The sequence below is a fragment of the Pezoporus occidentalis genome, unplaced genomic scaffold (assembly GCF_034315485.1).
Source record: "Pezoporus occidentalis ecotype Australia unplaced genomic scaffold, CSIRO_AGI_Poc_V1 ctg220, whole genome shotgun sequence".
Classification (NCBI taxonomy): domain Eukaryota; kingdom Metazoa; phylum Chordata; class Aves; order Psittaciformes; family Psittacidae; genus Pezoporus; species Pezoporus occidentalis.
Genome location: NW_026914073.1, coordinates 1408253 through 1421124, shown reverse-complemented (window position 1 = coordinate 1421124; position 12872 = coordinate 1408253). Strand labels below are relative to the sequence as shown.

Sequence of the window (12872 nt, the reverse complement as noted above, 5' to 3'; positions counted from 1 at the left end):
AGATTGACAGCTGATATTTGCAGGGCTTGAGTGAAGAAGAAATGTCTTCTATGGGCCATTAGTACCTGGTCAGGTTCCCTGGAGTGAAGCAAAGTACTAGAGAGCCCATGTAATCTTTAAAGACCTTTGCAAAGATGGTGTAATCAGAACAGAATAAATGCCTTGTGTCAGTAAATGAAAGTCATGATTTCTCTTAGGAAAAGAGAGACTGGATTAGCTTTGGAGGTGAGTGTGGTACGGAGAGGTAAACAGCTCAGACAGAGGTCTGAATGTTTCTTTGGATACCATCTGCTGAACAGGTTCTGTCTGCCCAGAAAGGCATGGGCATGAATGTTTTCCTGCAGTCTGATTGCTTTTTTTGGTCATAGGAGAAAAAGTAGCATAAAGCACAAAGGAGTTAGGCAAAGGATGTGTCCCAAGTGAGTTTGCAGAGCATATTTGGGAAGAGCATATTTACACTACTCCAGGAAAAAATGCTGAGAAGAAATTTTGTTTGTAAACCAAATAAAGAAGGCATGTATTAGCCTGGCCAGCCCACCTGCAGCACATCTTTGCAGCAAGGGTTTACTGAAAGGGAAAATAGAGGCAAACCAGAGAATCGTGATCTCTGGCAAGCAGAGTGCGAAGTAGTGTCCAGTGACCAGCTGTACTGGGGTGCACATCTATACCTTGAGACTCCCCAAAATGTTCATGACATGAGGCAGCCATGCCAGTGAGGCATGAAATTTAAAGAGACCGAAGTATGTATTACTTTAATCATTATCTTTTGTGGAGGAAAGTTTTCGAGTGAAAGGTTTTGATTTCTCGGGAGCTGGTTTCAGTTTGCAGCTCATCCTGCAAGTGCCCTACCATTTTGTTCAGCTTACTGGCTTGCATTTCTAGTTAACAAAACAAGAAGGGGCCTCTGTGGAGGCTCTTACAGCACTTGAAGGAGAAGACTCAAAAGAAGAAGGAGGGCACTTATATGGAGCTGCAAAGGCCAGGCAGCAGAAGCAACAGGGTTCACAAGTGAGAAAAAGAAACTTTAGGGATGTACTATGAGGAAGTAAAATAGCTCTAGAGTCAGACCTCAATTGAAACACAAACTCATTGCTTGATAGATAAAATTGTAAAGAAAAGCTTTGGAAAACAGTGAGTTTAATGTGTTTTCAGGTAGATGCCTATGTTACTATGAGTGGAGCCTGGGGGTTCCTATAAGGTACCTTGGAAGTCTAACACAAGCAGCTGAGGCCTTGGCTGATCTGCTGCAGAAGCAGCTGAAGAGGATGTTTATCAGAGCAGTCATGGTTTACAGCCCCACAAATAAATATAAATCACCATCAATTTCAGTTTATGCTCACATGTCGGTTCCTACAAACTACAGCAACTCAGGAGGAGATACACACCAGTCTGGATGGATTTGGTATGGGTGAGCAGCCTTCAGTGAGGTTGTTGCCTTTGGGCAGAGACAGAGATCATTTACCTTGAGACTACCAAAGAACACAGCACAAAGGGTGAAGGGTTCTAGAAGACAATAGCTGGGAGAGCAACGCTAACCCAAGACAGCACTCCGTTGCAGGCAAGTATAAACTAAGCAAAACCATTTTTCTCACTGCCCTCACACCTGTATCAATATCTTTTGTACTGTTGTAAAGCCAAAGCTGTACATTTAAGGTGGAAAAGTAAACTAAATCTTGTTTGTCCATGAAGTGAAATGGCAGGTGGGGAAAGCATTGGCAACATTCCCGACGAAAGCAAGAGTATAAACTGCACACAACAGCTCTTATCAAAGGGCAGGGGAAAGAAAGCGAAGGTCTTAAGGTTAAACTAGTAGTTAATTCAGATTGCCACTGAAATTGCAATCCACAGTAGCTGCAAGTCCCAATAAACCCAGGATCACATGAACAATGCAGTAGGAAGGAAGCAATGAATAACTGAATAACCTATGGGGGCAGGCAGGGAGCTGTACAGGGCCCCTGAGAAGGAAAAATGAGTCTTGTGTATCTACAGATCAGTTATCAGGCCTGTCTATAGGGCATGCACCCACCTTTGACCTTGGATCCACCATAGTGTTGCCCAACCCTCAACTGCTGCTGTTTGTCACTGGAGCATATGGGGAAAAGCAAAGTCTTGAACAGACTGTTATCTACCTGCATTCCTCTTTCCAGTGCTCCTGCATGTTAAACCTTTGAGATGCGAAAATCGGTTTTAAATAGGTAAACATATTTAAATATATACGTAGCTACAGGTAGTAAAGCAGAACTCAACTCTTCCAGCCTTCCTGTTGCATCAGTCTTAGGTTTCAGGGTCTCAGGTGCTTTTCTTCATCACCTCTGTATGTGTGAGGTGATGGCACCTCTTGCACGTGTGCAAGAACCTAATTCTGCTCCTCCTGGAGCCAATGCTGACCATATGGAATCATCTGGGAGTTCTAGAGTGGACCCATGACTGTAAGGAACTGGAAGGCAATACAGACTAAACATTACCATGCCAAATGCATGAAGTGAGCACAGAGTAGTCTCTCTAATGCAGAAAACCAACCCATCTTACCCTGTGGATCTGTCTTAGAATCATAGAATAGAATCATAGAATAGTTAGGGTTGGAAAGGACCTCAAGATCATCCAGTTCCAACCCCCCTGCCATGGGCAGGGACACCTCACATTAAACCATATCACCCAAGGCGTCGTCCAACCGGGTCTTGAACGCCACCAGGGATGGAGCATTCACAACCTCCATGGGCAACCCATTCCGGTGCCTCATCACCCTAACACGAAAGAATTTCCTCCTTATATCCAATCTAAACTTCCCCTGTTTAAGTTTGAACCCGTTACCCCTTGTCCTGTCACTACAGTCCCTAATGAAGAGTCCTTCTCCAGCATCCCTATAGGCCCCCTTCAAATACTGGAAGTCTTGTTCCACGATGATTTATTATTCCCATTCAAAGTGAAATCAGTTTTCCAGGTTGACTTGAAAAGAGCCCTACTTCCAGCAAACAGCATGATTTACTTGGTATCAGCAGAGTAGCTTATTTCACTGTTCCCTTTCTTCCAGCTATTTTTTTTCCTTAAACATGGAATAGGATTACTTTCAGTAATGCTAAACTTTTCAGTAACGCTAAACTATAAGTAGGTCATGAATAACCTAACACCTAGAACCAAAGCTAAAGAGCAGAAAGTCAGACTAAACAGAGATCCACAGAGGGGTTTTATTCCTAAGAAAAGTAACCCATTCACTCCAAAGGAAGTAAACAGTTACTTCTGTAACGTGAATTGTGGTGTTAGTTTCCCCTGACGGTTTGCAACCAAGTCAGCAAAGAGAAAGTGCTTTTATTGCCAATAGAATGGCATTAACCTTTCCTTCCAATACTATTTTTGAACTAATTTATCATTTGCAGAGGCATAGGTTAGTGCAGCAAGGTCACCTTAGCTGAAACAAGAAGGTTTCCTCCACGGATGATCACATGTAGGAAATCTCCTGCTGGCTTCTGTGGGACTTTTGCCTATGTCAGGACACCTGAATAATCATGTTTTCGTGGGCAGAGAGAGAAGAGCAATGCTTTGTTGTGAAAATCCTCCTTCAGTACATGCTAAAGTGTCTTACTCCTCAGCTGAGAGGTCAAACCAGTGTCAGGTATGGGGGAACACTGGAAGATTTCATATGTCAGCTAAGCAAGGATTTTGGGTGGAAAGGGTTATTTTTATCTGTAGTTAAGAAGGTACATTGGATGTGTTTTGTCTGCTCCGTTTCCCACCTTCATGAAGTCTTTGGGCATCCATGATTTGGCCTTGCCTTTTTGTGTTGTGTCACATACTAGTTTAATGAAACAAAAATAACCTAATGTTGTAATTTCTATATAAGGGTCTTAAAGAAGCGGCGCCAAGTGCTCCGTCTCAGTCTCACACCCTCAAGTTGTCAGAGAGACCAATATCACTCCAACAGGCCAGAAAACCACACTTGTTAACTGGTCCACCTACCAGTTTGAGCTAGAACATCTCTCCTCCAGAGACAGTCAGTTATGATGCAAAACCCGTTATGATGAGGGCAAAATGTTCCTCCACAGAGAAGGAGAAGCCTGGCTCTCACTTCAGGAATTTTAAGCAGGGCAAAAAGAGGTGCCTAGATCCAAAGCCAGTAAAATGGACATGTGCTTTCCCACTCACCTTGGAGAGCTTTGCTAAAGCCTCCAAAATCTACCTCCTTTTGGTGGCAGTGGTCCCAACTTGCTCTACCTTGGAGTGTCACTGACTCACTAAAGCTGGCACTATATAAAGAATACGTAGATCCATTATTAAGAACCAGTATTTACAGGTGCAGAATAATCCAGTATGCAAAAGGGAAAAAAATAAACAGGAAAATAAAAGATTGAATCTGGGCTCCTGTCCAAGTTTTCACTTTTCTCCCAAAAGAAGAAATGAAGAAATGGTCCTACCTGGCTGTTGTGTGTCTGCTTTTGTACCTGAAGCTGTTTGTCACAACCAGCAGAAGGGATTGTTTTCGGCACCATACAGAAAGCTGCAGCTTCTTTTCAAATCCCTAGGTGGTTTCTCTGCAGAGCACACCAGGCTTCTCCCCAGCTCGGCCACAAATCTCACTAGGGAACACCACGCTTTCCAGGATCTGGAGGTAAACCTGTGCAGAGGTACACTGAATGCGGTCCAGAAGTTACAGCATGTCTTGGTGTGCTTCATGTACTCAGTAAGAACTGTAAGTGAAAAGGCAAAGTTCCTGAAGCTGTGGGTGGAACATGGCACCGGGTAGCACTGAGTAAATAAAGAGTAATTGATCATTGGACTCGGGTATGACATCAGATATTACAAAGGTTTGTATGTCTTTATACAAAGGTGTGTATACCTTACGATAGGTAGGACTGTGTATTTCACCTAAGAGAAATGCAGCCTTAAAACCTGCTGGTGCATGCTGCAGCAGCTAAAGCAGCAGCAGCAAGGGTTGCAAATGAGACATTGTGCTCACTTATTTTGGGGGTTTATAACACCAAGTACAATAGGATCCTGATTGAGGCGTCTGCATGCCATAGTTATGTGAAGAAAAAAAAGACATGTAGGTTCAGCTTGTGACACAAGTTTCACAAGCTTGTGAAACAAAGCGATTTGTTTCAATGCTCTCTTTAGACTAAAAAAGTTTACAAAGATAATTCTGAGACAGAGGTAGTCTAAAAAGAAAAAAATCTAAGTACAATGGTGATTGACAGGGTGTAATATGAGAACTTAAGATAAATAGAATAATCTAAATAATGTCATTTATCAATGACACCAGCACTGCAGATTTCCCTACAATGTGATAATGTAAACTTCCAGTGCTAATTCACAAGCTTTGATTTATTCCTGTAGGCCTTTTTGCCACCTACTTTTAGGCTTGATGACATCTTTTGCCTGAAAAATTCAGAATTGTTGTCAGGTTTAAATAAGTAAGGGTTTCTTTTTCCGAAGAAACTTCTTTTTTTTTAAAATTCCTTACAATGTGCTGAATTATTGAATTGAAAGGCTTTTCAAAAGGTAATCCACATCTCCGTAACCATCCTGTCTGGGTTATTTTGCCCTGTTTGTTCTCAGCTGATGAAAAGAGATTTGCCAGTGCTACTGTTCTCTGCAGCCTTTTTCAAGTAAGATCTGGGATTTTTGGGTTTTGGTGCAGCAGATAGGATTGCAGACATGGCAACAAAACCTTACTATTTTATTTAAAGTCCTCTCATTAGACAATGGGCCATGGTTATGACTAACACAGTCATGCAGACACCTATAGAAGGAAGGATAACAGACTGAGCAACACTGGAATGAGACTCAGATCCCTTGTCACATCTGTGACAGATTCCAGGCGAGTCAGTTATTGCTGCTGCACTTCTATTTTCTTATTCATAAAAGGGAACAATAATTCATCAGTTCCTCAAGAGACCAAGTAGGAGGCATCAGTGACTACAGGGTGCTTAGAAACACCACTGACATCTTGGTATGTGAGAATTGCTAAGTCTTTCTCGTGTAACAAAGGCACAGGCTAACCCAAAGTTCTGGTAAAACCAGGGTTTTTTTAAAGGGTAATGTTCACCTTTCTGGGATACAAACGAATAAGCTTTTTTCTGCTCACTTTCCAGTTCTTTTATTAGTTTGTGATATTATTATGGAAACAGAAGAATGTCTTCTTAAAAAAAAAAGTGCAACACAGTGCAGATTAAAGGTGTAATATCAAGCAGTAATACGACAGCCTCTCCTGCTAGCATGTTGCCTCCAAGCACTAGAGCTACGGGTCAGTAGGCTGGTAGGAAGACATTTACACAGCATTTGGAACTGGTCTCAGAGGATACACAAAATTCCAGTTCTTTCCTGCCTTTGCTGTGTTGGTGACTGAAGTAAAAATAACTTCAAATTAACAGTGGTTAACAATATGGAACTAAGAGTACAGCTTGAGAGTAAAGCTTTCATAGCATGAGAACTCCCTTTGCTTAGAGTTAAAAAGCTACTGCTTAAGAATGACACAGTTTTTAAGGGGAAAAGAAAGACATGCTGCTGCCTAATGGAAAGTCGTTTTGCAAGAACTGCTTACCTTATCTGCTCTTCCCTTAATGACCCTCAGCTCTGTCAAAATTTGTTGTCCTCCATACAAAAGGCAACATATTGTAGGCTGTTTCCCTTCTCTCCCACCTTCTAGACTATGAGGGGGACCAATAACTTATTTTTCTTGCCTCTGTGAATTCCCAGTCTGTTTGTACAGAGCAATTGTGTTTCTTCATCCTCAGTTTCTCCTTTAGAAATATCCTGGTATGTTGTGGTTTCCTCCTATAGCTGTAATGTGCTAGGAAAGAGGCACGGCAATGAACGGATCTCTCATGATTTCCTGAGGACACCCATCCCGCCAGCCATAAGGACACCAAACACCCTGGAATAAGAAAGTTCTGCATGACACTGATGGATGAACCATAAGATATTGGGGTTTGGCCCTCCTGCATATCCAAACAAAAGGACAAAACCAGTTAAACCTAAGTCAGACCCTAAACCACATATGCATCCCTCAGCCACATGATTTTACTCCACACTCCTTCATTCTCTAGGACTCTCCATGCAGGCCACAAAGACCATACAGGTTATGAACCATATATAATACAATGTCTAAGAGCTGTACTGGTTGAGTGTGAAGAGAAATGAGCACTTTAAGGACACAGCAGATCAGATTGGTTTGGTACAAATCTTCCTGCAAATAGAGTGATTATGCTACAAACCATCAGTGCATTTTCATGGGACATTGGCTTCAACACAAAAACGACCCCCAGAAGCTCGTATTTGCCCTTATCCCAGGCTGGGAGCTGATTTGGCATAAATACACGTATTTGCATTTTTATTGGATTGGTTCCCTTACCTGATTCACTGGTATAAAAGTAATGTCTGCACAATACAATGACAACAAGCGGGTCAGGGTCTGGTTATGTCCACTTGAAGTCATTGCTACACAAACCAGATTCCCAGGAGATTTTATATTCTTCTTGTTTTTGTTTTAATACATCTTTCCAGCAACTGAGTTCAAAACAGGGTCTCACAAAGAACTTATGTTGTCACAACAATGAACTGTGATGCTAAGGTCTGGCAGAGGTTAACTTCTTAAGCTAGTGTTATGGCTGAAACCAGTGTCTCATAGAAGCATGGCCATAATAGCAGCAAAAGAGGTCTCCCAGTGGGGCCTACAATCTGGGCCAGGGAGTGGATGTTACTGAGATGAGGGAAGATGAGAATGCCTACCATTGAATATTCAGCTTGACCATTTACTGAGAACCCTTTTCTAGGGAGTGTATTTGCAACAAGCCAGCATTAACTTGTCTTCAAAGACATGATTCAAATCTCTGGAGGGAACTCCCATGTATATTCACGACAGCTACCCAAACTCACTTGCAGAATTTAGAAGTCTCCTACTGAGAAATGTGCCAGCAGATGCTTCCTGACATTTAATGCTAAACACACTATAATGAGGCTATAAACAGCATTTCACTCCAAAACATATGAAGGAATAGCACAAGACCCCAGGGAGGGACAGCTCTGTAGAAATGGGGTTGCTGTTCCTGATTAGGATTCAGACAGCCCGCCGTGGTGTTGCTAGTGCTGGTTTGATTTGTTCTAAGACATGTCAGATGTTTGTCACACAGACTCCCTGATGCTTCCACCATGATGAAAAACAAGGAAATAAGAGGTGCAAGTATAGAAAGGGTGTCACAGCCCTAGTCTAAAAGCAGCACATGGTCATGTAATCAACTACAGCCCACTGCCATCACAAGAACTCCTGCCCAAAGTTTCCATTCTAACTTTTGCAGTAGTGTAGTTGTCACCTTCCAGTGAATTTCAGGAAGATTGATGCGCCTACTTCCCTTTGGCTGCTGTGAAAATCTCAGTTTCCCAGCAGTCTGCTAGAATACCAGTGACATAACCTTCAAAGTGACAATTTCTGAGGCTTCTGGAGAAAGAGAGAAGTTTCAGTCATGGCTGAATACACAAAGAGAAACCTTTGAGCTCCCTAAACTATCTTATTAGCACTTACATGTAGAAGACATTAGAAGAACTTAAAAGGCAGGAGAGATGCCTTTATAAAAATGGTAACAGCATAAAATCTGGTCTTTAATAAGGTGAAAGTCATCCTCGGAGAGGTGAACAGCGTGTTCAGAGCTCATTTTGTTAGAGGCTTGTCAAAGCTTGTACAAGATTTCTGCTTAGGTTCAGCTCACTTTTTCTGTGACTAAAGCTGGCATTATTAATGTGATCCATAGTTGACATCGTTAACATTACAGGACTTTGAACTTACAAAAGGATCATAAACCAGAATGTGACCCCATGCACCTAGCTGTGTAAACAAGGAAGAGATCACAGAACATGTATTAAACTTGTCGCTGTTTAACACACACAAACTCCTACAACTGAAAATATTTAAAACATTATTGTAAGTGATCATGGACATACCTGAATTAGTCAGCCAGCTCTAGAACAATACAAAATACTTTTCTTGAACATATCACATGTACAATTGCAATAGGGTTCTTTAAGAACAATATAGCCATACAGGACTCCAAATCCCCCACAAAAGGAGACTCAGATGAGCCAGTACCCATTCTAGCAGATGAAACCCTGAGCACAACATGCAAAGCGGAGTACGTGAGACCCCATTTACCCCTGTGGGACAAGATATTAAGGTCCATTTTCTGGCCCAGCATGTCAGAAATGAAGCTAAAATACCATGTGCTGGTCAAGGACTGGCCTGAGGTTTGTAATTTTCCAGGCCAGGTGCATGTCTCCAACCTGCAGCATTAGGCAGTAATTGCCAAGGACCATCAGCAAAACTGATCTGCAGAATACATCCCACATTCAAATGCCCCTCTGGTGTTCACCTCAGCAGCTTTGGATGGTTCAGTTTCCATCCTCAGAAGCTGCTCCCTTGACATACCCTTCTTACAGTATAACTCTCACTGAGAGACAATTTATAAGGGAGTCATTAATTGATTGTCTTGTTCTTTAGCAAGGAAACAGCAGCCTAAGCACTCAGGCCACACCTGGCTCTCCTTGCCACTCAAATCCACCTTTTCACCCCAGAATGGTGAGATGTTTCCCAGATTTGCGTTACTGTAAATATTACCCAGGTCTTGGCTCTGGGTTATTTGACACATCTCAGGAGGTGCCCGAGGCTGCTGAGACTCTGGAACAGGTTTATAAAGGAAAAACTTGGCAGGAATTCTATTTTCGTAGGACTTTTCACATATTCCCATGTTCTTCTGAGCAGATGAATAGTTCCCCCTCTGCCCCAGGGACAGTATGAGTTAAGCCAATATCACAAACATACCTAAAAACTTGTGTTTTCCTCAGCAATAATATCTAGGCTTTTGAAAATGGGCATCTGACAAATCAGAACAAGAGAAATAATTCCAACAATGGCACACCCGAGTACAGTTTAAATTCACAGGAGAATAAGCTAAACAAGGATGTTACCTTGTTAGCATCGTTTCCTTTTCTCCCTACACGTTTTTGGAAGGCCTGAGTATGTTCCTTGCACGCTGGGGACATCAGATGTTGAGAACTGCAGTGAAGACGCCTGTGATATCCTCCAGCTACTGAAATAAACTTTTGATTTATCTTTGCAAAATCATCAAACTTCCTGCTCTCCCCGTCTCCTCTCAAGAAGAGACGAAGGCTCAGTATAATAGGTGCCCTACTTACCTAAGGCTTTGATCTCTCACAGCTCTCTGCTCGCAGCAGTTGGAAATGATTTCTGGAAGGAGCCCCAGTGTATGTGCATTTGCAGCCCAGTGAGCTGCTGTGCTTTCCAAGGGGACTGGCTTCAGCACTGCATCTGTGAGACTTCAAAGGGGAGAGGAAAGGCATTTTTTGTTTACTGCTCCACTTCCCTCTCCGCTGCTGCTCGATGCTGTCAGCCCTAGAAGATATGATGTTTCTCAGGATAGGCTGTATGGTGAACTTCCATAAACCATATCCAAGAAGAAATACACTTGTGAGAGCTTCGGTTTTCCTTGCAGGAGTTACAGTGTGAAATACAACCCATCAGATACATTGGCTTTCATTTGAGACACATAGACACATGTGTGCACATTTAACTTTGAAACAGCTACCTGAAGCAGCAGGCAAGCCCATGACTAAGCCAGTGCTCTCCTGCAACCCCATGGACATGGTGCTTAGGCCTTGGTGAAACATGGACAGTATTTTGAGGGCTTGGATTCCCCTTACCTAATTTAACTGCAGTGATCAGCTCACAAAGACGATCCCTAAATGGGTGACCTGGAACCCCTTCCAAGGCTCCAAGCCTCAACCGTGGCTGCGCACCAGTTCCTATGTTGCTGGGCCTTGTCCTTACATGTAATCTCTCACAACCAGGTGTCATGCCCTTCTTTCTACTGGGAGGAAACTTGAGTGAATAGTGTTTCTCCTTGGGGACACTCCAGATGGTTGCATGGCACACTCGGGACAAGTTATTGATCTGGACAACAGGAGGAAGACGGGGTCCTTCACACACACCATTGCGCGTACCCGGGGTGCAGCTGGGACTCTGTTGAGAGAGCTGCTGTTCCATGTATGTCTTCAGCTTAGGTGATTGATTTATTGTTGAGCAGTCGACACAAGGATACATGCTGTCATTGCACAGCTCATGCCACCATTGTATGCAGTCATAAAGAGGAAAAGTCAGGTTGCCCACAGCATGAAAAATAACCGAAATAAAGAGCCATTATTCAACCTTAATGGTATTTTAATAATGACCTTATAGCTACTCTAATGCTCTACAATCCCACTTCAACTATTTTTCCTAGACAATCCTGATTCTGTATGATTTCTGTCATGTCTCATAAACCTTTTGTTCCAAGTATCCTATCATTGTGGTATACTGGAGCAGTATTCCTGCTAGCCCTAGCTCCAAAAACCCCACAGTACGATTAACCTGGCAGGGAGAACGCTGTGGTTGGTTGGAGTGACACCAGGTCAGCAATACCACAACACTTTCAGGACCTCATCCCTTTATTTCTGCCCAGCACCGCATTGTGCAGTATCACCCAATCCAAGGTAGGACCCTAACAGAAGCAGGACCTTAAGTGAGAGGTGAAGGAGATGTTAGTCCTGGCTGAAGCTCAACATGCAGACCACGGCTCAAGCACGCTGGTGTAGTGGGCATGTGGGAAATCTGCTTGTGCTGCCATATGCTGTATAGAAAAGGAGGTTCACTTTCACACCATTTGACAACAAAATAATTGTACCCTCATACCAAATACCCTACATCAGTGTTCTACACTGTTTATAGTTCTGAAGAATGGTCCATTACGCAGTTGCAAAACACCCGCTCCATGCAAATGACAAACATGAGGAGCTACAGAGCCATAAGGGCCTCCAGAGACCTGTGTATTCTGGCTAAGAAATCTAACCAAAAGCAACTCGAGTCCTCCAGCATTGTTCCTGTTACAAAGATAAATTAATCATGTTCTTTTCTTGATTGTGCTAGAACTACATATTGTATTTCCTTCATTATTTGCAATATTAGTCACATAGAAAGAAATCCCTGAAGATTCAGAGGGGTTTTTTTCTTTTAATAGGGAAGAAAACCTACTTCCACTGATAATTTCTATTCTACAGAACTATGCAGTCAGATTAGATGCTCTGAGGAACTGGCTGTGTACAGAAGAGAAAGTAGTAAGAGCCCAGACCACTGACTGGCAAAAATACCTCAGCCCTCAGATGGTTGAGCTGCTATTTACCACAAGCAGCTATTTAACCACAACTGAAAGGCCTCCAGTGGGAAAGGTCCTTTCATTGAGAAAGTTCTCCTTGGGACAAAGATGCTGAAGGAGCTTGGAAAGTCTCTTTGAGCAACCTGGTCTACTGGGAGTTGCTTTGAGCAACCTGGTCCTGTGGCAGGGGTGTTGAAACTGGATGATCTTCAAGGCCCCTTCCAACCCAAACTATTCTATGATTCTATGAAAGTTATTTGAAGCTGTGAAGAAGAGCTGCTTGGAAGCCCTCTGCAGCACAAGTCAACATGACCTGAAAGAATACTTCTGCTTGATCCCAAATCCAATAACCAGTATGACCTCCAGCATTAGAGCAAGATGAACCAACCAGACATTTAGGAAAAAGGAAGCTTTGTGCCACCCATAATCTGTGGAGGAGGGATAAGTTCAACCTCTGGTGCTTCACAGGAAAGGTGGGAGAATGTAACATATACTTTGTTTTAGCTTATTTCTAACCAGCTGTTCAGCGGGATGGAGATGGGGGGTTACTGCCTGGTCCTTCCAGGGCACTTACGAAATACTGAAGTGTGTGATCTACCAATGGTTGTTATGTGACATTTCTTCCTTCTTTGTTCTGGGCCTAATTCTGAGCTGATTTGGTCCATGTGTGTTCATTTCAACAAC

The 12872-nt window shown here is 42.8% G+C and overlaps 1 protein-coding gene across 1 annotated transcript in view; it reads right to left on the bottom strand.

Moving 5' to 3' along the window:
- LOC134164551 (phospholipid-transporting ATPase FetA-like) overlaps positions 1-4694 on the bottom strand; it is an 83415-nt gene extending 78721 nt beyond the window's left edge. The window contains exon 1 of the mRNA XM_062620433.1: positions 4410-4694. The gene's annotated coding sequence lies outside the window, so the exon portion shown is untranslated. The remainder of the gene's footprint in view (positions 1-4409) is intronic.
- Between the last annotated feature and the right edge of the window lie 8178 nt (positions 4695-12872).